The 19829-nt window shown below is 50.3% G+C and overlaps 1 protein-coding gene across 28 annotated transcripts in view; it reads left to right on the forward strand.

Annotated features, from left to right (window-relative positions):
* Positions 1–19829, forward strand: part of LOC144727773 (uncharacterized) — a 140569-nt gene that overhangs the window by 89181 nt on the left and 31559 nt on the right. For 22 of the 28 annotated variants that reach the window (XM_078606857.1, XM_078606847.1, XM_078606852.1 and 19 more), the window contains 6 exons: positions 10146–10311; positions 11556–11723; positions 14657–14778; positions 16372–16529; positions 18322–18513; positions 18917–19118. The gene's annotated coding sequence lies outside the window, so the exon portion shown is untranslated. Of the gene's footprint in view, positions 1–10145; positions 10312–11555; positions 11724–14656; positions 14779–16371; positions 16530–18321; positions 18581–18916; positions 19119–19829 lie in introns of all 28 variants that reach the window. The other 6 variants (XM_078606849.1, XM_078606863.1, XM_078606854.1 and 3 more) reach the window with 6 other exon arrangements.

Consider the following 19829-nt stretch of genomic DNA (forward strand, 5'->3'; position numbering starts at 1 on the left):
GGGGTGTGAATGTGTGTGTCTGGAGAAGTGTGGATGTGTGTGTCTCGAGGAGTGTGGATGTGTGTGTCTGGAGGGGTGTGGATGTGTGTGTCTCGAGGAGTGTGGATGCGTGTGTCTCGAGGAGTGTTGATGTGTGTGTCTGGATGGGTGTGGATGTGTGTGTCTGGAGAAGTGTGGAGGTGTGTGTCTCGAGGAGTGTGGATGTGTGTCTGGAGGGGTGTGGATGTGTGTGTCTGGAGGAGTGTGGATGTGTGTGTCTTGAGTGTGGATGCGTGTGTCTGGAGGGGTGTGAATGTGTGGAGGAATGTGAATGCGTGTATCTTGAGGAGTGTGGATGTGTGTGTCTGGAGGAGTGTGGATGTGTGTGTCTGGAGGGGTGTGGATGTGTGTGTCTGGAGGGGTGTGGATGTGTGTGTCTGGAGGGGTGTGGATGTGTGTGTCTGGAGGAGTGTGGATGTGTGTGTCTTGAGGGGTGTGGATGTGTGTGTCTGGAGAGGTGTGGATGCGTGTGTCTTGAGGAGTGTGGATGCGTGTGTCTGGAGGGGTGTGGATGTGTGTGTCTGGAGGGGTGTGGATGCGTGTGTCTTGAGGAGTGTGGATGCATGTGTCTGGAGGGGTGTGGATGTGTGTGTCTGGAGGGGTGTGGATGTGTGTGTCTGGAGGAGTGTGGATGTGTGTGTCTGGAGGGGTGTGGATGTGTGTGTCTGGAGGGGTGTGGATGTGTGTCTGGAGGGTGTGGATGTGTGTGTCTGGAGGGGCGTGGATGTGTGTGTCTGGAGGAGTGTGGATGTGTGTCTGGAGGGGTGTGGATGTGTGTGTCTGGAGGGGTGTGGATGTGTGTGTCTGGAGGGGTGTGGATGTGTGTGTCTGGAGGGGTGTGGATGTGTGTGTCTGGAGGAGTGTGGATGTGTGTGTCTGGAGGGGTGTGGATGTGTGTGTCTGGAGGGGTGTGGATGTGTGTGTCTGGAGGGGCGTGGATGTGTGTGCCTGGAGGAGTGTGGATGCGTGTGTCTGGAGGGGTGTGGATGTGTGTGTTTGGAGGGGTGTGGATGTGTGTGTCTGGAGGAGTGTGGATGTGTGTGTTTGGAGGGGTGTGGATGTGTGTGTCTGGAGGAGTGTGGATGTGTGTGTCTTGAGGGGTGTGGATGTGTGTGTCTGGAGGAGTGTGGATGTGTGTGTCTGGAGGAGTGTGGATGTGTGTGTCTGGAGGGGTGTGGATGTGTGTGTCTGGAGGGGTGTGGATGTGTGTGTCTGGAGGGGTGTGGATGTGTGTGTCTTGAGGAGTGTGGATGTGTGTGTCTGGAGGAGTGTGGATGTGTGTGTCTGGAGGGGTGTGGATGTGTGTGTCTGGAGGGGTGTGGATGTGTGTGTCTGGAGGGGTGTGGATGTGTGTGTCTGGAGGGGTGTGGATGTGTGTGTCTGGAGGAGTGTGGATGTGTGTGTCTGGAGGGGCGTGGATGTGTGTCTGGAGGAGTGTGGATGTGTGTGTCTGGAGGAGTGTAGGATGTGTGTGTCTGGAGGGGTGTGGATGTGTGTGTCTGGAGGAGTGTAGGATGTGTGTGTCTGGAGGGGTGTGGATGTGTGTGTGTGGAGGAGTGTGGATGTGTGTCTGGAGGAGTGTGGATGTGTGTGTCTGGAGGGGGTGGATGTGGTGTCTGGAGGAGTGTGGATCTGTGTGTCTTGAGGGGTGTGGATGTGTGTCTTGAGGAGTGTGGATGTGTGTGTCTGGAGGGGTGTGGATGTGTGTGTCTGGAGGAGTGTGGATGTGTGTGTCTGGAGGAGTGTGGATCTGTGTGTCTTGAGGAGTGTGGATCTGTGTGTCTGGAGGAGTGTGGATCTGTGTGTCTTGAGGAGTGTGGATGTGTGTGTTTGGAGGAGTGTGGATGTGTGTGTCTGGATGGGTGTGGATGTGTGTGTTTGGAGGGGTGTGGATGTGTGTGTCTGGAGGAGTGTGGATGTGTGTGTCTTGAGGGGTGTGGATGTGTGTGTCTGGAGGAGTGTGGATGTGTGTCTGGAGGAGTGTGGATGTGTGTGTCTGGAGGGGGTGGATGTGTGTGTCTGGAGGAGTGTGGATCTGTGTGTCTTGAGGGGTGTGGATGTGTGTCTTGAGGAGTGTGGATGTGTGTGTCTGGAGGGGTGTGGATGTGTGTGTCTTGAGGAGTGTGGATGTGTGTGTCTGGAGGAGTGTGGATGTGTGTGTCTGGAGGAGTGTGGATCTGTGTGTCTTGAGGAGTGTGGATCTGTGTGTCTGGAGGAGTGTGGATCTGTGTGTCTTGAGGAGTGTGGATGTGTGTGTCTGGAGGAGTGTGGATCTGTGTGTCTGGAGGAGTGTGGATTTGTGTGTCTTGAGGAGTGTGGATCTGTGTGTCTGGAGGAGTGTGGATGTGTGTGTGTGGAGGAGTGTGGATGTGTGTGTCTTGAGGGATGTGGATGTGTGTGTCTGGAGGAGTGTGGATGTGTGTGTCTGGAGGAGTGTGGATGTGTGTGTCTGGAGGAGTGTGGATGTGTGTGTCTGGAGGGGTGTGGATGTGTGTGTCTGGAGGGGTGTGGGTGTGTGTGTCTGGAGGAGTGTGGATGTGTGTGTCTTGAGGAGTGTGGATGTGTGTGTCTGGAGGGGTGTGGATGTGTGTGTCTGGAGGAGTGTGGATGTGTGTGTCTTGAGTGTGGAGGGGTGTGGATGTGTGTGTTTGGAGGAGTGTGGATGTGTGTCTGGAGGGGTGTGGAGGTGTGTGTCTCGAGGAGTGTGGATGTGTGTTTCTGGAGGAGTGTGGATGTGTGTGTCTGGAGGAGTGTGGATGCGTGTGTCTGGAGAAGTGTGGATGTGTGTGTCTCGAGGAGTGTGGATGTGTGTGTCTGGAGGGGTGTGGATGTGTGTGTCTCGAGGAGTGTGGATGCGTGTGTCTCGAGGAGTGTGGATGTGTGTGTCTGGATGGGTGTGGATGTGTGTGTCTGGAGAAGTGTGGAGGTGTGTGTCTCGAGGAGTGTGGATGTGTGTCTGGAGGGGTGTGGATGTGTGTGTCTGGAGGAGTGTGGATGTGTGTGTCTTGAGTGTGGATGCGTGTGTCTGGAGGGGTGTGAATGTGTGTCTGGAGGAATGTGAATGCGTGTATCTTGAGGAGTGTGGATGTGTGTGTCTGGAGGAGTGTGGATGTGTGTGTCTGGAGGGGTGTGGATGTGTGTGTCTGGAGGGGTGTGGATGTGTGTGTCTTGAGTGTGGATGCGTGTGTCTGGAGGAGCGTGGATGTGTGTGTCTGGAGGAGTGTGGATGTGTGTGTCTTGAGGATTGTGGATGTGTGTGTCTGGAGGGGCGTGGATGTGTGTGTCTGGAGGAGTATGGATGTGTGTGTCTGGAGGGGTGTGGATGTGTGTGTCTGGAAGAGTGTGGATGTGTGTGTCTGGAGGGGTGTGGATGTGTGTGTCTGGAGGGGTGTGGATGTGTGTGTCTGGAGGAGTGTGGATGTGTGTGTCTTGAGGAGTGTGGATGTGTGTGTCTGGAGGGGTGTGGATGTGTGTGTCTGGAGGGGTGTGGATGTGTGTGTCTGGAGGAGTGTGGATGTGTGTGTCTTGAGGATTGTGGATGTGTGTGTCTGGAGGGGCATGGATGTGTGTGTCTGGAGGAGCGTGGATGTGTGTGTTTGGAGGAGTGTGGATGTGTGTGTCTGGAGGGGTGTGGATGTGTGTGTCTCGAGGGGGGTGGATGTGTATTTCTGGAGGAGTGTGGATGTGTGTGTCTGGAGGAGTGTGGATGTGTGTGTCTGGAGTGTGGATGTGTGTGTCTGGAGGAGTGTGGATCTGTGTGTCTGGAGGAGTGTGGATGTGTGTGTCTGGAGGAGTGTGGATGTGTGTGTTTGGAGGAGTGTGGATGTGTGTGTCTGGAGGGGTGTGGATGTGTGTGTCTGGAGGAGTGTGGATGTGTGTGTCTGGAGGGGTGTGGATGTGTGTGTCTGGAGGGGTGTGGATGTGTGTCTGGAGGGGTGTGGATGTGTGTGTCTTGAGGAGTGTGGATTTGTATGTCTGGAGGGGTGTGAATGTGTGTGTCTGGAGTGTGGATGTGAGTGTCTGGAGGAGTGTGAATGTGTGTGTCTGGAGGGGCGTGGATGTGTGTGTCTGGAGGAGTGTGGATGTGTGTGTCTTGAGGAGTGTGGATGTGTGTGTCTGGAGGGGTGTGGATGCGTGTGTCTTGAGGAGTGTGGATGTGTGTGTCTGGTGGGGTGTGGATGCGTGTGTCTTGAGGAGTGTGGATGCGTGTGTCTCGAGGAGTGTGGATGCGTGTGTGTGAAGGAGTGTGGATGCGTGTCTCTTGAGGAGTGTGGATGTACACGTCTTGAGGAGCGTGGATGCGTGTGTCTCTACCTCCCATCCCCGCGCCGCGTCTGTCTCTCTATCTGCGGCGACGAGCTCTGCCATACAAAATACGTGCTCCTGTAAAAATGTTGTCGTAATTTTTTTTTCCCCCCATGTTTCTCTTCCAGGGCATTTAAGAGAATAATAGATGAGAGAAAGGGTTGAGTGGCACATGTGATCGGGTCTGGAGTTTTAAGAAAATGTATAATAGCCCCGCCGTGCGCGGTAAAGCGGCCTCCGCACAGGCAGCCACTTCAGCTGGGAATTCTTTCCCCTCGTAAAAAACACAATACGAGGCGGCGGCAGCGGTGGCGGCTCTCAGAGGTGACACAAATCCTTCCCCTCCAGCCTCGCTAACCAATCTCGTTTGTTTTGCACCGTGGCGGCAGATGAAAGGAAACCTCTCCTGGCCCTCTCTTTCGTGTGCAGACGAGATATCCGTGCAGATTGATACGCCGGGGCCCCCCTGGCCCTCCGCCCCCCTGCCCCGGCCCCCCAGTCGTGGGTAGGAGAGGCGGCAGCGTGAATTAGTCGCGAGACGCTAATCAGGAGACGTGTGTGCAGCGTGATTGGAAGGGATGGCCTGGGGTTTGGGGAATTTGAAATGCTGTCCCTCAGTTAATTTAGGTGTTGGAAAGGTCCCGGCATTTTTTTGGAGCAATAGGTGTATTCTAACCAACGCTGCATTTGACACAATCACGCACGTGCGCGCAGAAGCGCACGCGCAAAAAAATGTAAAATAATAAAAGTATATTTATTAAGAATGAATCCGTGATTGCAGAGTCCCCTTAGTGGCCTGTTCCGGGCCAGCTGGAGCAGGAGTGGTGGGAGCGCGAGCGAGGGGAGGGGCAGGCGCGAGCGGCGGAGGGCGAGGTGCGCGGCTGTGCGAGTGCGAGCGCCAGCTGCAGGAGGGAGACGCGTAGCTCAAGTAGGCGCTGGCCGAGGTGCGTTGAACCATGGCTTTAACTCCGTTGGTGCAGCTGCAAAGGCAGCTTGACCGCTCCAGATTGTTGAGCATGTGAAGCGTATCACAACGGTGTGCTGCAATGACACCGTAAACAATGCAATTTATGTACCCAGAATATCCTCACTCGTACAAGTACCTAGTGCGTAGTGTAAACACTGGAGAGACAAAGGCGGCCGTGGGTGTTCCTGGCTGGTTACGATGCTGGCAAAACGTGATTCTGGCCGGGCCAACCTCTCGCGTGCCATGGGTGCCGCTCCCCTGCAGCTAGTGAGCCGCAAGAACGGTGCTCGCTAGAGTTGTCGGCGGCGCGGGCGGGTCGCAACGTGGCCGAGATGCGGTGTGGTGGATCGCGCGGCTGCCCTTGAAGCCCGCGACACAGGTTTGAACCCGGACTAAACTTGAGCTGAATTATTTAGAAATTAACATCATTAATACGTGACGTCTCTCCAGCGCCCACCGTGCTGCGTTGTGATTGGCTGAATTCAATTGAGATGGATCATGAGCATAATTTATGTGTGGCATCTTGACTGTAGGCTAGTTGTGGAGGTGCGGTGTTTCATGATTAAATTACAAATGTGATAACTTTGCAGCAACTACAAAGATCACACGCTTGTCATTATCACTGCCTTGCCATCGCCATGTTCTTCATTAGCGCCACCTCATGATGTTTCGAGGAAAAACGACCCTTGCTCTGATTTTTTTTAACAGAGTTCCTGAGTAAAGGCCCAAAACATTAAGCGACCAGCCACAAACGGTGCTATCAACGTTGTAATAAGTGAGAGTTCACCCATTTTTAAATCCTTTATATTAAGTTCGCTTGCTTGCTTGCGTGCTTGCGTGCTTGCTTGCTTGCTTACCACCGTGCAAATCTTTCGGTCATTTTTTAACCCACTTCCCGTGATCCAATCGAGCTGACATTTTCCACACAGACTCGTTGTGCGTGACAATTAATTTTCGTGAAATTTTTTCCCAAAATTTTACACTGTTTAGGGAATTTTTTAAAAATATTTAATTACCAATTGCTTAATGCTGGCAGACAATCATCTGACCCATAGGTGGCAGCCATCTCAAGCCAGAGGACGAGAGGACTCTAGCCGCCACGCATATAAAGCATTTAGAGTGAAAAACTTTGTTTTTACGGGTTAATTTTTTTTGCATTGAGCAAGATTAGAAGGGCTTACGAAAAGAGACAGAGAGAGAATTCCCATTGCAAAAACTGCATACTTTGCCACGGTTATCGTTGATGAATAATTTTTATTTAGTATATCGACAGTTTGTCTTTTTTCTTAACTGAAAAAGCAATGCCAATATGTCAATCATGTTGGCTGTGTACCATGTGGTCGTCACTTAGCGGCGATGGTGGCTGCTGCTGTTGCTGTATGAGGAATACGTGTGGGTGACGTTCTGCAAGCCACTCCCCAAGGAGGATGTGTGCTCCGTGCTGTAAATGCAGCTGGCGGTCCCGTGGGGCCAGGTGGCCGAGCGGGCCCGGGAAGCTGCGGAGGTGGCCGAGCGGTTGGGCCAAGCACAGGAAGCCCTGGAAGGCATGCGCGAAGAGGTCGTTGACACCAAACTGGACAGCAACCAGGAGATCACAATTTACTATTTTTACTGTTTTTATTTTACCAGGTAAGGCCCACTGAGCTATAGAGCTCCTGGCCACAAATTATAGCTCAACGAAGTGGCAGATTGTGTGAACAGTCAAATATTCTAAATGCATGTTTCTGAATGTGGAGGGAGAAAACTTCATGCGACAATGGGGAGAACATACAAACTCCAAATATACAGCAGGGGTTAGGGTCGGGATCAAACCCACAACTTCCTGTGTACCAGGTGAGGTAGATAACTTCTCGCTACTTGGCACCCCACTGATCCACACACACGGGCATCACCCCACCCCATCACCCACACTAACTCCTACTCATAGTACTGGTCTTCTCTCTCCAATGACAGCGATGGACCTCGCTAAACCGCACACCTTCCACTTATGGATGGTCAAAAGAATCGCCGAACCGCAACTGTGGTGAAGTCCAAACCATTAAACGCATCACCGACGAATGTGCCATCCGTGCAATATCCTCACGGTGTCACTTTAATCAATACGGGGTTTACTGCTGCCTCCTCGGACTGTTTGAAAAAACTTAGCATTTAACTATTACGTGTTTCAAAACTTCTTTACCCCTCTGCCATACGAAATAATAACTCCTACTCATTAGCACCAAGGCCTCAGATCTCTCTCGGTCTTGCACTATCACAATCCACCGATGGCACCTGCACAAGGGCTGACCTCGTCACTCCGCGGTATTCCTCTAGTGCGCGTCCCCGCCGCGTTGGCTGCCGTTCTGTCGTTAGTCTGACATCTGCTCGGCCCTCACAAACACCGCTCCGCTTTCAAATCTCCGGGGTTTTATTTGGAGCACAAAAGCGATGGTGGTAACGACGGCACGCATTTGCCTTAACAAAAGCCCGCATCTCGCCTACCGAAGTGGCATTGCAATGTATTTCTCTAAACCCACCGCTGTGCTGTTTGTTATCCCCGGTGAAGGGCTATTGAGCACATCCAAAAAAATCTCAACCCTGACTGGGCATTCCAGGAAATCTCGGTGGTATCATTCTACAGTCAGCTTTGTTTACTGTCCCATATAAAAGAGACAAAGATCCCGCATTTAGCCTTACAGGCTTACAGGCCAAGCGTGGTTCATGAGCACCTATGCTGCACTCAAGCAAAGAGCCCCCCTTTAGCCTGGCAGGCTGCTGTGGCAAGTGCTGCTAGCGAGCACTGATGGAAGCTGGCACAGCACGCGAGGGGGTGGGTGGCTGACGCCACGACCGGCCGCTTTCGTCTCACTAGTGCTAATATTTACCTAATGTACCAGATACTCATTTAAAGCAGAGTCAACCTAGGGAGAGGCCCAGGATCAGTTCAAATATATGCCACTGTTATTGAGCAGATATTAAACTCTGGTTGCTGAGTTCGTCGTGCACTGTGCCCCATCGACACACGCTCCCCACACAGACACACACACACATTCACGCTGGTAAGTGAGTCTTGGTACAACCTCCCTGGCATTTTGCAGGCGGCCAATGTATGTCAGGAATCAGAACGCTGAGAGCCTAGGTTCAAACCCGGTTTTTTAAGTGTCATGAGTTGATGGTTTCAGCCTGGTCACCAATCACCACATGAAAACAACCCATCACGTTAAGTTTGGTTTTGCACTTAAGTTTGTTAAATTAAATTTCTTGTGACGAACAATACTTTCAGTGGCGGAGCGGGGGAGGGGGGGGAAGAGCTGTCCCCTACTGTGCAAAACAGAGCTCACTGAAGGAATCTCAGAGGTGAATCTGTAGTATCCGTTTCCCTGGGCCATTCTTTCACAGTGAGCGTCGCATTGCTCTGTGAGAGATCCGAATGGATACTTTGTCTCACAACGTGACACTGATAGCACAACTGGATTAAATTGGGGGAAAAGACAAAACATTTTTATTTTTGAAACAAAATTAGCATCCCCCAGGCTTTAACGGGATGGTGCCTCGAGCTCGCTGAGGTCGTTTATCCCACGGTGGACGCTGGGGTCGTGGATCACGCTGGGGAGTTAACACAGGTGCACGGACAGGGCCGGTATTCCAATATACATTTAACCCGCTGTTTAAATACCACAGGCAAATAAAAAGTTAAATCCAAATGTTAGGTTCCTGCACCCCAACCCGAATCTCGCTAAACCCCAATATAACTGTATTTCATTAACATTTCACTTATCACGGGAGGACATTCTCTCCGGCGCTATGAAGCTGTTACATTCCAAAGATGCTCTGCACGGTTGTCACAATATTCCAACTTGCCTATCAAGAAACCCAGCATTGGAGGTGGGTACAACATGGTTAGTTTATGGGCAGGTCACGTGTAGGGGCTAAAGTGTGGGTACTCTCAACCTTTCAAAGACGTTTGGCCAACGTGGAAGAGTTGGCCATACCCCCTCGACAGGGTCCTTCAAGGCCCCCCCCGAGTGGAGCAGTGCTGCGAGCAAGAAATTGCAGCCATGCACCTTTACCTTAATTAATTGCTCCAACAAACCAAAATTCACAAGACGAAATTGGGCAGTTATCACAAATAGAATCCTCTTGAAAAGCCTCCGCACTTGGCGAATAAAAATAAAACTGAACATAGATAATGTTCCCAATATTTAGGTTTCCGTTTGGCATCACTAAAAATATTAAACAGTTTTGAGTCACAATAAATGCCCCAATTGAGGCCTTTCCACCAGCAGTGACACGGGCAAGAATTATACCTTTACCGATTACCTTTACCTTTAAATAAATCAACAGGTTTAAGCAGTAGGAAAATGGCTCGTTGAGCTGTGGATGGGTGCTCATTTCACACGTTAATGGGAATAATGTCTTGGAAATGTAAACCGGCTGCGGAGTGTGTGTGAGGCTTGGGAGCCACATCTCTGGGGATCATGGACCTCCTGCTTTACGTGGGCCGTGCACCCTGTTCCCCCTCCCCTTAAAAAAAGAAATTCTTCGTTTATGCTCCATGTGCTGCTGGCATGCCCTGTCATTTTAAGTGGGTCTCCTCCGAGCCTTTCGGTCGGAGAAGGCACTAAATGATTGAATTACACATTTATGACACATGAATAACTAATGGTTAGATTCATGGCCGGGACGGTAGTTTATGATTAATAGGCTTTTTATGAATCATTTAGGACATCTTACATTGCCCCTTTCTAAGTGATGCACTGCCGTGGGCATCGGTGTCACTATCGAGTGCTTAATTTGATTCATTTTCCACGTTTGCCGAAGCTGTCGTTCTCCTCTGCTAATTGTGCGTGCGCAGCGGTCAGATGGACGGAGAGTGAGCGCCGGGCGGTGGGCGCGCGGGATGAGCTGGCGCACGCCCAGAGCCAGCACGCCGTCTTTCTGCCAGGTGGTGAGCGCCGGTGGCCCCAAAGTCTGCGCCGTTTCGACTTCTCGCCGTCACCTACCCCGCACCGAGGGCCGGGGTAGGAATTTCAAGCGCGTTTGGCGTGCGACCGGACGTTAGTACAAACGTTTGCGCGAGACGCATTTGATTTGCTGGGTGACTTGTATAGAGACTCGTAAACTTGCACAGAGACCCACGGACTCGCATAGTGCCCGTGGACTCGCACAGAGAGCGCGGCTTAGTGCATTGTGGGAGCCAGCCTTTTTAAGTCAATTGACATGGCATGTGCCCAGAAAAACCTCAAACTAAGGATGGCCGTGTTCATTCCTGGGGTTGGTTGGAGTAGTTTATTCTATTTACAGGAATGTATTCAAACTCTCGCGCTTTCGTGAGTAGATGTTTTGGTAACAAAGTAAGCCAAAATGCCACCCAGTTGTGTTTTGCGTTACGCGGTGGACACGAGAGCTGGGTACACACAGAAGAGCTGCCACTAGTTGCGTGCATTACGGAGCGATGCCTTGCTGCAGCGATTAGGGTGTCGGGTGGTTGAGCGGAGATGCGGCACCTGCTCTTGCACGGCCACAGCCTTCCAGCGCTTCTGGGAGAGAGAATCCGCCCACAAATCTCGCCGAGCTTTCCAGTCGTGCCACGTAGATTGCGTGTTCGCCCACAGCCATGTCGATGCAAAGGAACGCACACGCGTGGCCCGCTGTGTACTGTCCCCATTCTGTTATTTCATAGCTCCCCCTGGGCTTGCGCGCACAGAGATTGGACATGAGCAGAGGTTTATTGATGAATGGAAAGATTTGCCGTGACTGTGATAGTGTCTAAATCGGCGTGTTCCTTTCTGCCTGCGGGTCATTAGGAGGAACTGATCATGGATGTGCCCTGTAGTCTCGAGAAAGGAGTCAATAAGAATCGCACGCATCCTCCCGCCCCTGTGCTGTAGGACGATTGCTTCGAGTTGTTTATTATTTTAAAAAAAGCTGAACTTTCAAAGCGACCAAGGAAATGTGTCATCATCCATAAATTGTATATGTGCAATTCCTACATTTGAAATGTGCATGCACAGACCTTTTGACAATCCACTGCCGACCCGCAGCAGCCTATAATACCTGTTGTGTACAACGGTTGTCCATCCAAGTGCCATCCAGGCACAACCTACTTAAGTTCCAAGATCTGACAAGGTTGGGTGCATTCCGGGTGATCTGGCCATACCCTCGTACAAGCTGAACGCTGCGCGAGACTTCCGTGCGGCCGTGCGAGTGGCTTGCCTTGCGGTTGTCCGAGCCAAGCGCTGTATTGCATGCGCCGCTGATGAAGCAGGAGGAGGCGGAGGCCCTGAAGGTGGAGGCGGCGCGGCTGGAGGAGCTGCTGCTGCTACTGCTGCCGCAGAAGGGTCACGAGGCGACGCTCCTCGACGCGGAGGGCTGCCAGCCGCACGTCGACACGATCCCGCTGGCCTGGGAGCGCCGCACTGCACAAGGAGAGGTGAGCGCCGCTCGAAGAAGGCAACGCAGTGTAAAACTGGTCGGCACTGTGGACGGTGCCCAGGTTTTCCCCACGTTGAGTCAAAGGCAGGGCCCTTGTCTCATGTGATACGATACGGTTTGGATGTACGTAAGCTAACATATGCGACCGCACCTGGAGATGCTGTACAGGAAACGGTGGGCATAGTTATCGAGTGAAAGAGAGAGAGGCAGTCGGTCATAAGCAGTGGGAATAAAGGAAAGTCCTGAGCCTGGTCTTTATTCATAGGAACCTATAGACTGAGACAGACTCAAATATTTGCATTTGAGAGCCATATATTTACATAGACTTTAACACAGTACTGTTTGGATTTATATATCGTATACAGCTGACCGCATGACAAGGCACTGTATAGGACGAGGTGGGCATACTTATTCTACAGAGTGACAGTCGGTCATACAATGTAAGAAAAACGAAAGTGGAGAGCCTTGACTTGAACAGGGGTAGGGAGTCGACAGCACAGATGGCTGGGGAATGGGGATTCCACACTGAGAATAAGCGACCTCCCATTGCTCAGACGAGCTTTGGGATGGTGCTCATTATGTACATGCCAGCAGTAAAAATTCCACATTCTCATTGTGGGTGCCTTTCTTGGAATGACCACAGTTTATTTTCCACAGAGTTAGTGCTCACTGCATTGACCTCCCCCCAAAGAGGCTGAGTTGTCCCTATTGGGGTTTGAACTTATGGGCTTCTGATTGTGACTCTCGTGGCCTAAACCCATCCACTTATGATGTACTTGAAGAATGTGTACATTGAGATGTGTCAGGGCCATTTTTAATTAAAGATGTGATTTTAAATATAGTATCATGTTATAATTTGTACATGCTTATGTAGCATATAACGAGCCATAATGAGGAACGTGGATAAGGGAGCAAATACAAGTGAGAGACGTTGTACTTGCAATGGAGAAACGTCATGGAACGTTGGGTAGCTCGCATTGCCAGAAGGGACGAGGTAGCCAATAGACTGACAAATGAGTGGCAGCAAAAGGAGAGCACCTCCACCGTGGAGATGGAGCGAGGATATAAATTTCGTACGTTGGAGTAGACGAATTGTTGCATCGTGTGATGGTGAAGTATAGCGACAGCTTGTGGAGGCCTTCACCCAGCAGTGGATAGACCATGTCTGATGATGATATTCGTAATATGTTCACACCACACACGCACGTGTGTGCGAGTAGTCTACATACGTAGAGTTTGTTGTTCTTTGTACGCTTTCAATTTTCTTTGTGCGGAGGCTGTTTTGACCGGAGGCTACACTGGGCGGATCACGTTGGGTGCAGCGTCTCTGCCCAGTGACGTGGATGCACACGGCTTCGCTTGCACCGAGCACAAGGGAGGATTGTTAATTTAAACACCGAGATGAGAAATAAATGTATAAATCATTCGAACACGTGCAGAGAGAAGGGGTGGGGGGGTCATCGTGTCACTTTATAATTACACGAACATCTCACAGGTCGTGTTTCCTGTAATAATACAAATAAATATTTAACAGAAAAATCATTTCTTAAAAAAACAGAAAGCAAATATGAAGCCTGCCGCTTGGCCCGTCCCGATGACTGCCATCCATCATTCCGCTGAAAGCGACTCATTGCTATGCCATGCGCTCACCCCGCGGCAACACAGCAGCCTTCTAATATTCATCACGCGCGGCGCGCCTTACTTAATGCTGACATCGCTCTCAATTGGTAATAACAGCAATCTGTAGAAAAACCAAAGACTGCCCGACATGAACGTGCCCTTAACGGTCGCCCAGCTGGGTGCCCCGTGGAGTCAGGGGGCCGAGGTCGTTGTTGGGGCCTTCAATCCCTCCCCGTGGGTGTCTCCTGCACTGTGCAGCCTTCCAGCAGAACCTTTCCAAGCAATGGTCTCTCTGTGAATCCACACTCGAATAGAATTTCAAACCATCTGTCTTCTCCTTTTGTGCGGCTTATATAGAATTTCAATCGCAGATGCAATTGTGAGTGATTTGGCCATTCAGGTGCTATTTAAAAACATGCGTTCAGAGGGTATGTGGCTACTGCCATAAATTTCCACATGATAAACCACATTGTTGAGCTATAATTTGTGGCCAGGTCGCTTAAAAAAAAGAGCTATATCGCTCAGTGGGCCTTACCTGGTAAAATAAAAATAGTAGTTAATTGTGAGAGATGCTGAACTGCAGATTCACCCACCCACCACCTTCAAATGGATGTTATCGGACAGTGCAAGGTTATAAAACCATTTGTGGCTTTATGGGCAGGTGATGATGTTGGCTTGAGGAGTAGCAACATTGCACAGGGTGAATCTCAGAGATGTCCCCGGGTAATAAGTAAAGGTGGACAATCTTTGATTTAGACCTCCCATTGTTTGGGTAAATGAGGAAAGATGTAGCTTGGTGGATCATGAGGACAGGAGTTTAGGAAACCCTCGTTTTGGGAAAATGCAATCAAACTACAGGTAGCAACATGCCCCCCCTCCCCCCCCCTGCAAAAAGGAGAAAACCTGGCAGGAACTTGATGAAAAAGAGGCTGGAGACTCAGTGTGGCTTTCCTGGGTTAACAAGCGTCATAATAATACAATAATAACAATTGCATTGACACTGGAACGCAGGTAGAGTTATCAGATTCTGAGCCTCATCAAGGTTTTCAGCCCTTGCCGAGTTGGAGGGAGCTTTCTTTGGGCAGTTGCTGTGGTTTTTTGCTTTGCCTTCGTGATAGAATCTAGGGCCAACTGCCAATGCTGCTCAACTACACCTGGGGTCAGGACCTTGGGTTGCCCAGCGAGGCCCCTGGGTCACTGACTCCACCCAACCTGGGTTGTGTTCACCGTGTTCTGTGATTTCATCACTGCAGGGGGTCATGTTGTCTATGCGGTAACAGCATTTCTTATGCCTCTGTTATTCTCGCAAAGCAAGCAAGCAAGTGGAGCGACCGTGTTTCTTTCTCTGGGTCAGCAAGAGGATCCGTAATATTCTTCAACTGAGATCAGAGTTGAAAGTGACACGTGAGACCCTGACTTCATCACCAGTGGAAGTGAGTGGCGCCACCACTTGCGTTTTTGGTGGCAGAGGAGTTGACCTTCGCAGAGAGTGTGCGCACAAAGCCAGGAGTGGAGGCCACCGCTCGGCCACTCACAATCTATAATGCAAACCTATGTTTGGTGGAAGTACCTTTTGTCACACTCATGAAAGAGGGGCGCGCGCAGTCGAGCAAGACATTAATTCTCGTGATGAATCTCAATGCCAAGAGCGTGACATCGCGGGTCAGTAGTTCATGTGTGAAAGGTCGTATATGCCAAGGCATTCATGATTTTTCGCCCCAAGACGTTAAAAGTGGAAGGACGCCCTTTGATGTATGTGTCTGTCTCTTGCTTTAGTCGTTGCTTTCATCATTCCACGGGGCGGAAAGCCATTATCTCTCTCGCTGAATTCGCCTCTCCCCTCCCATCCTCTGCCCCTTTGTGCTTACATCACAGCCTTTGTGCCACCGTCCTTCCAGTTGCAGCGGTCTCCCCCCGCTCTTGCCGAGCCCCCACCCACAGCCACACGGCTTCATGAAACATGCTGATGGGCCGTCAGACGCCGTGGCCGGTCCACTAGCACAGCGAGAGATGGAGTCTCCGCCGCTAGCGCCGGCCCGTGATTCGCTGTGCGGTGCTCGGTGCAGGACCGGGTTTATCGATGACGCTGATGATGATAAAGACAGACACAGTATGAAATCAAAGAGGAAACACTTGATGGTATCGGGTCCTTATCAGCTGTGTTCACCGCAGACTCAAAATCTTGTCCTTTTGTGCAATTTTCCATTATTCCTTCCAGTTTAAACATTATATTACTTTATTATCTGACTCATATTTTCGTAAATTGTCTCGCGTACACCGCATCAGCCAGAGGCAAATAGGTTTGTTGTGGTCAAAGTAGCGTGGCCTTTGAGGTGCTGCTGATAGCCCATCGCTCACAGCAGTTTTTTTGTTATCATAGCTGGTTGCGGCTCTTGCAAGTGAGCGTGTCTGTGCGTGCGCGCGGTGCAATTTGCTGTGCGGAAGACGTATACTCGCGCGCACTTGTTTTCGCCTGCAGGTGACAGTGGATCTTTGTATACGTGTGTGCGTGTGTGGCGAGTGGTGGTGCAGTGTTAGTTCAGTGCGCTAATTAATCAGAGATCTGGCTTCGATTCCTGGCTATTGCTAACATCTGAACTGGTGTCGGTATTCCCCGAGGTTGACTCAGGCTTAAATGAGTATCCTAGTATAGTTTGTAAACATTGGCGCTTAGAGGCAGCCAGGTGTGGTTCTGGTCATGCCACCCTGTCATGTGCTGTGCCGGCTTTAATAGGTGCTCGCTTACACCACTTGCCCTAACACTGTATGTAGGCTGTATGGGTAATCAAGTTTCCGACTGTGTGTTTGTCAGCGCATCTGTCCCATGTGTGTTTACCTGTGCATAAGACACCTTGCGTTCCATCACCATGTACGTAGCCTGGCACAAGTTCCATGGTGTGTGTTGCCTCTGCCATCTGATGGTGAACGGCATAGGTCACGATGCGTGTTCGTTTGAAGACAGGATTTACGCTGGGAGGAGCTAACATGCCCGTGTTGTGTGCAACGTGCCCTTGCTCCTGCCGCAGTTTGCAATGCCGGGGAAGGAAATGCACCAGCTGTTCCGGCAGGTGTCGATTCCTGCAGGGCACGATCGCACTTCGCCATCCTGTGTGGTGCGTGGAGCCAGAGGGGAAAGAGCCTCCACAAGATACAGCGCTAGCTGGAGACCAACCGTGGTGAGGAGGTACTGTGGCGGCCGCCAACCCCCACCCCCCTTGGCTGCACGGAGCGTGACCTGGCCGCACATGATATCTTGTTGAAGTGCTTCATCTTACATGGGAATTTATAGTCATCGCCAAATAATCTAAATGCATGTTTCTAAATGTGGAGGGGAAAACCGAAAAATCCACGCGACCACGAAGGGAGAACACGTGGACTCCAAATATACAACAGGTGTCATGAGGGTTGGGATCGAACACACTACCTGCGAACCAGGCAAGGGAGTTAACATCTCCTCACCACCACGGCACTCCAAAAAAACCTATGACATTCTATTTTGGTTCCGCATTTAATTTGGCTAAATTCACATTAGTGAGTGGTTCATGGTTTCAGTCCCATAATGTCCAATAATATTGAAAATTAAATTTAAAAAATTCGATCAAACAAGATTTTTGCGTCATAGTACCTCCCGACAGTAAATGCATGTTATGTGTTTCTCTGCTTGATTAATATACCTGTATGGGGCTGACCAGCATGGTGAAGAATGGTCAAACACATCCCCATGACTGACATGGTGTGGGGAGGCATTGTGAGTTTTTCATTTTGATTATTGGCTCCATGTGAAGATGAACATTTGAGTTATACGACTTTTTTTCACAATCTTATTATGAAGAACGTTTCCCTATCGTATGCACGCTTACCAATGGTTGATTGATGTATACAAAATATTACGAATTTATTTTTGGAATTTCTTTTATTACACGAAATGTGTTTTATTCTCTTTATACGTGAATGCGGTATGTTCAATAAAACCACGGGGATTTACTTTCGTATTGTTGTAGCTATTGATTTGTTTTCAATAGAACCTTAATTTCTTCTCTTTTCATCTTGAGAGGCGTATACTGCGTGTGCACGCGTGCATCTCCCTCTGCATGCGTGTCGCCTGTGCGTGTAAGGGTCTGTACTCAACATACGTGTCTGTGTGCGTACACTGTTTCCCGCTGCATCTTCTGCCTCTGGCTATGTACGTGTCTCCACAGGCGCTGTGTGTTTTCGTGCATGAGTGTCCAGGCCTTTGCATATGACTTGTTTGTATTTTTGTGTGTTTGTGTCTCTGCAGGTTTGTCATTTATTTATGTCCATGTGGCTGCTGTCTGTGTCTCTGGCTATATCTCTGTATACAACTACAAGCTGAATGTACTCTTTGGTTCTTTCGGTAAAGTCACGTAGGTATAAAATAAAATAAATCACGTCGTTTCGATTGCAACACAAGCAATCATCATCAGGTGGGAAAACCACGGCAAGAAAATCATCAGGTTTTCCCACCTGATGATGATTGCTTGCGTTGCAATCGAAACGTCGTGATTTAATTTATTTTATTTTATACCTACGTGACTTTACCGAAAGAACCAAAGAGTATGGATCCCTGCAGTCACGAAAACTTCAAATCTAAGCTGAATGTGTCTGTATGTCTGTCTAGCTGTCTGTATCTGCATACTGCCTCTGTTTGTCAGCCCACCTATGCACACACGCTACACGTGTCTGTGCCACTCTGTGCATCTGGCCGGCGAGCGGTGGCGCAGTAGTTGGTTCACTGTGCTACGAATCTGGCGAGTTCAATTCCCCCTCACGACCAACACCGGTCACGTTTATTTAAACTGGTCTAGGACACCCCCTAGGTCGACCCAGCCTTAAATGAGTACCTGATGTGATGTGTAAACATCGCAATTAGCGAGGCAAAGGCGGCCGGGTGTGGTGCTGGCCACCCATTCCCTTGTGTGCCGTTCCAGCCTTCCTAACAGCAATTACCCCCATAGTCTGTTGAAGGCTATGCGGGGGATCTTTTTCTTCGCCTGTTCGTTCGCAGCCATAGGCGTGTTGGAGGCGGCGCAGCAGTGCCAGCAGTATGCCGTGTCCTCTGAGCAACGGAGCCCCAGCTGATGTCCCAGCGGCTCCAGGAGCAGCTGGGGCGAGCACAGAATCAAATCCAAAAGGGAATGTTGGAGGAGGTAAAGCCCCCGGCAACGGCAGCTCTCCGGGTCGCGTGCGGGATGCAGCGTTGTTTGGCAGTTTAACGTAAGTAACCTGCGTGAGTTTGTCGCGCCATACTAGTGCACGCCGCTCTTTGTGAGCGTGCACAATGGCCGAGAGTAATTGTTCTATTGATTTTTTTCCTTCATTACTTTCTGGCCGAGAGAGCGACGATGTCCGCTTACTTTTGGAACGTGAACCGGAGGTGGAGTGGTGAAAGGCAACGAACCATTAATAGTTAGGTTATCTGCTTTCTAAGGTCACGATAATGGGAGAGTGGCGGCCCTCCGATTTTGCTGCCGCCGCACAGCACCATCACATTCGTCGGCGTGGGAATGGTGAATGCCGCGGCTCGTGACGCCACCGGTGTCGTCCCCGCAGGTCGCCCAGAGTGAGGGGAAGATCCGCGGGTGAGCGAGCCGAACATTTTACGGCTGCTGCAGAGCCTCTTGGACATGGACGGCACGGTGGTGAATCTCTGCGAGAAGGCCGAGCGAGAGCTTCGACTCGGAGCTCAGTCTCAGCTGCCCAACGTTCCAGGCCTCTGCATGTTCAATATCTATTCAAGGAAGCCTCGCAGAAGGTGAGGTGAAGCAGCGGTAGGGTTTCCGCCTGTCCTGCTTTTGCCAGCAACTTCTTTTTTGTGGAGGTGACTCCTGGGAAAGTTTTCCCGGGACATTAAAAGTCCTGGTTTTTGGGACTTGTACAATAATGCATCACTCAAGACAATGCATTTGCTTGTAGTTTCCCCCCCCTTCCCAAATTGTGACAGATTATTCTTCCCATGATAAAGTCTTGGTTATTTGTATCTCATTCAGTTCAATACATGGGGGGGACCTTCAGTTCAGTACACGGGGGAACCTTCAGTTCTGTACATGGTGAGCCTTTAATTCTGTACGTGGGGGACCTTAACTTCTGTAGAAGGAGGACCTGCATTTCAGTGCGTGGAGGACCTTCAGTTCATTATATTGGGGCCTTCACCAGACATCGCGACATGTGGATTCATTTCTCACTGAAACATGTTCCCGGTCGCTGGTATATTGGAGTAGTAAATAGCAACCAGAGCCATAGAGAAAGGTACAAGCGGTCCTCAACTTAAGTCGAGTCGACTTATGTTAATGCTCACTAATGGCAGGTCGCCAATTGTCACACCTGCATCAGTCTGCCTCCCGACACCGCACTCCAGTGCCAAGCCCCTGTGTATTCTTGATGATTTTTTAAAGCATTTTTGTTGTATTTTATTTGTTACATCCTTAAAAAAGGTAAGAACTTTCTGAACACTATTATTGTACTT

This window comes from Lampetra planeri, chromosome 26, assembly GCF_965212315.1.
Source record: "Lampetra planeri chromosome 26, kcLamPlan1.2.h2, whole genome shotgun sequence".
Lineage (NCBI taxonomy): Eukaryota > Metazoa > Chordata > Hyperoartia > Petromyzontiformes > Petromyzontidae > Lampetra > Lampetra planeri.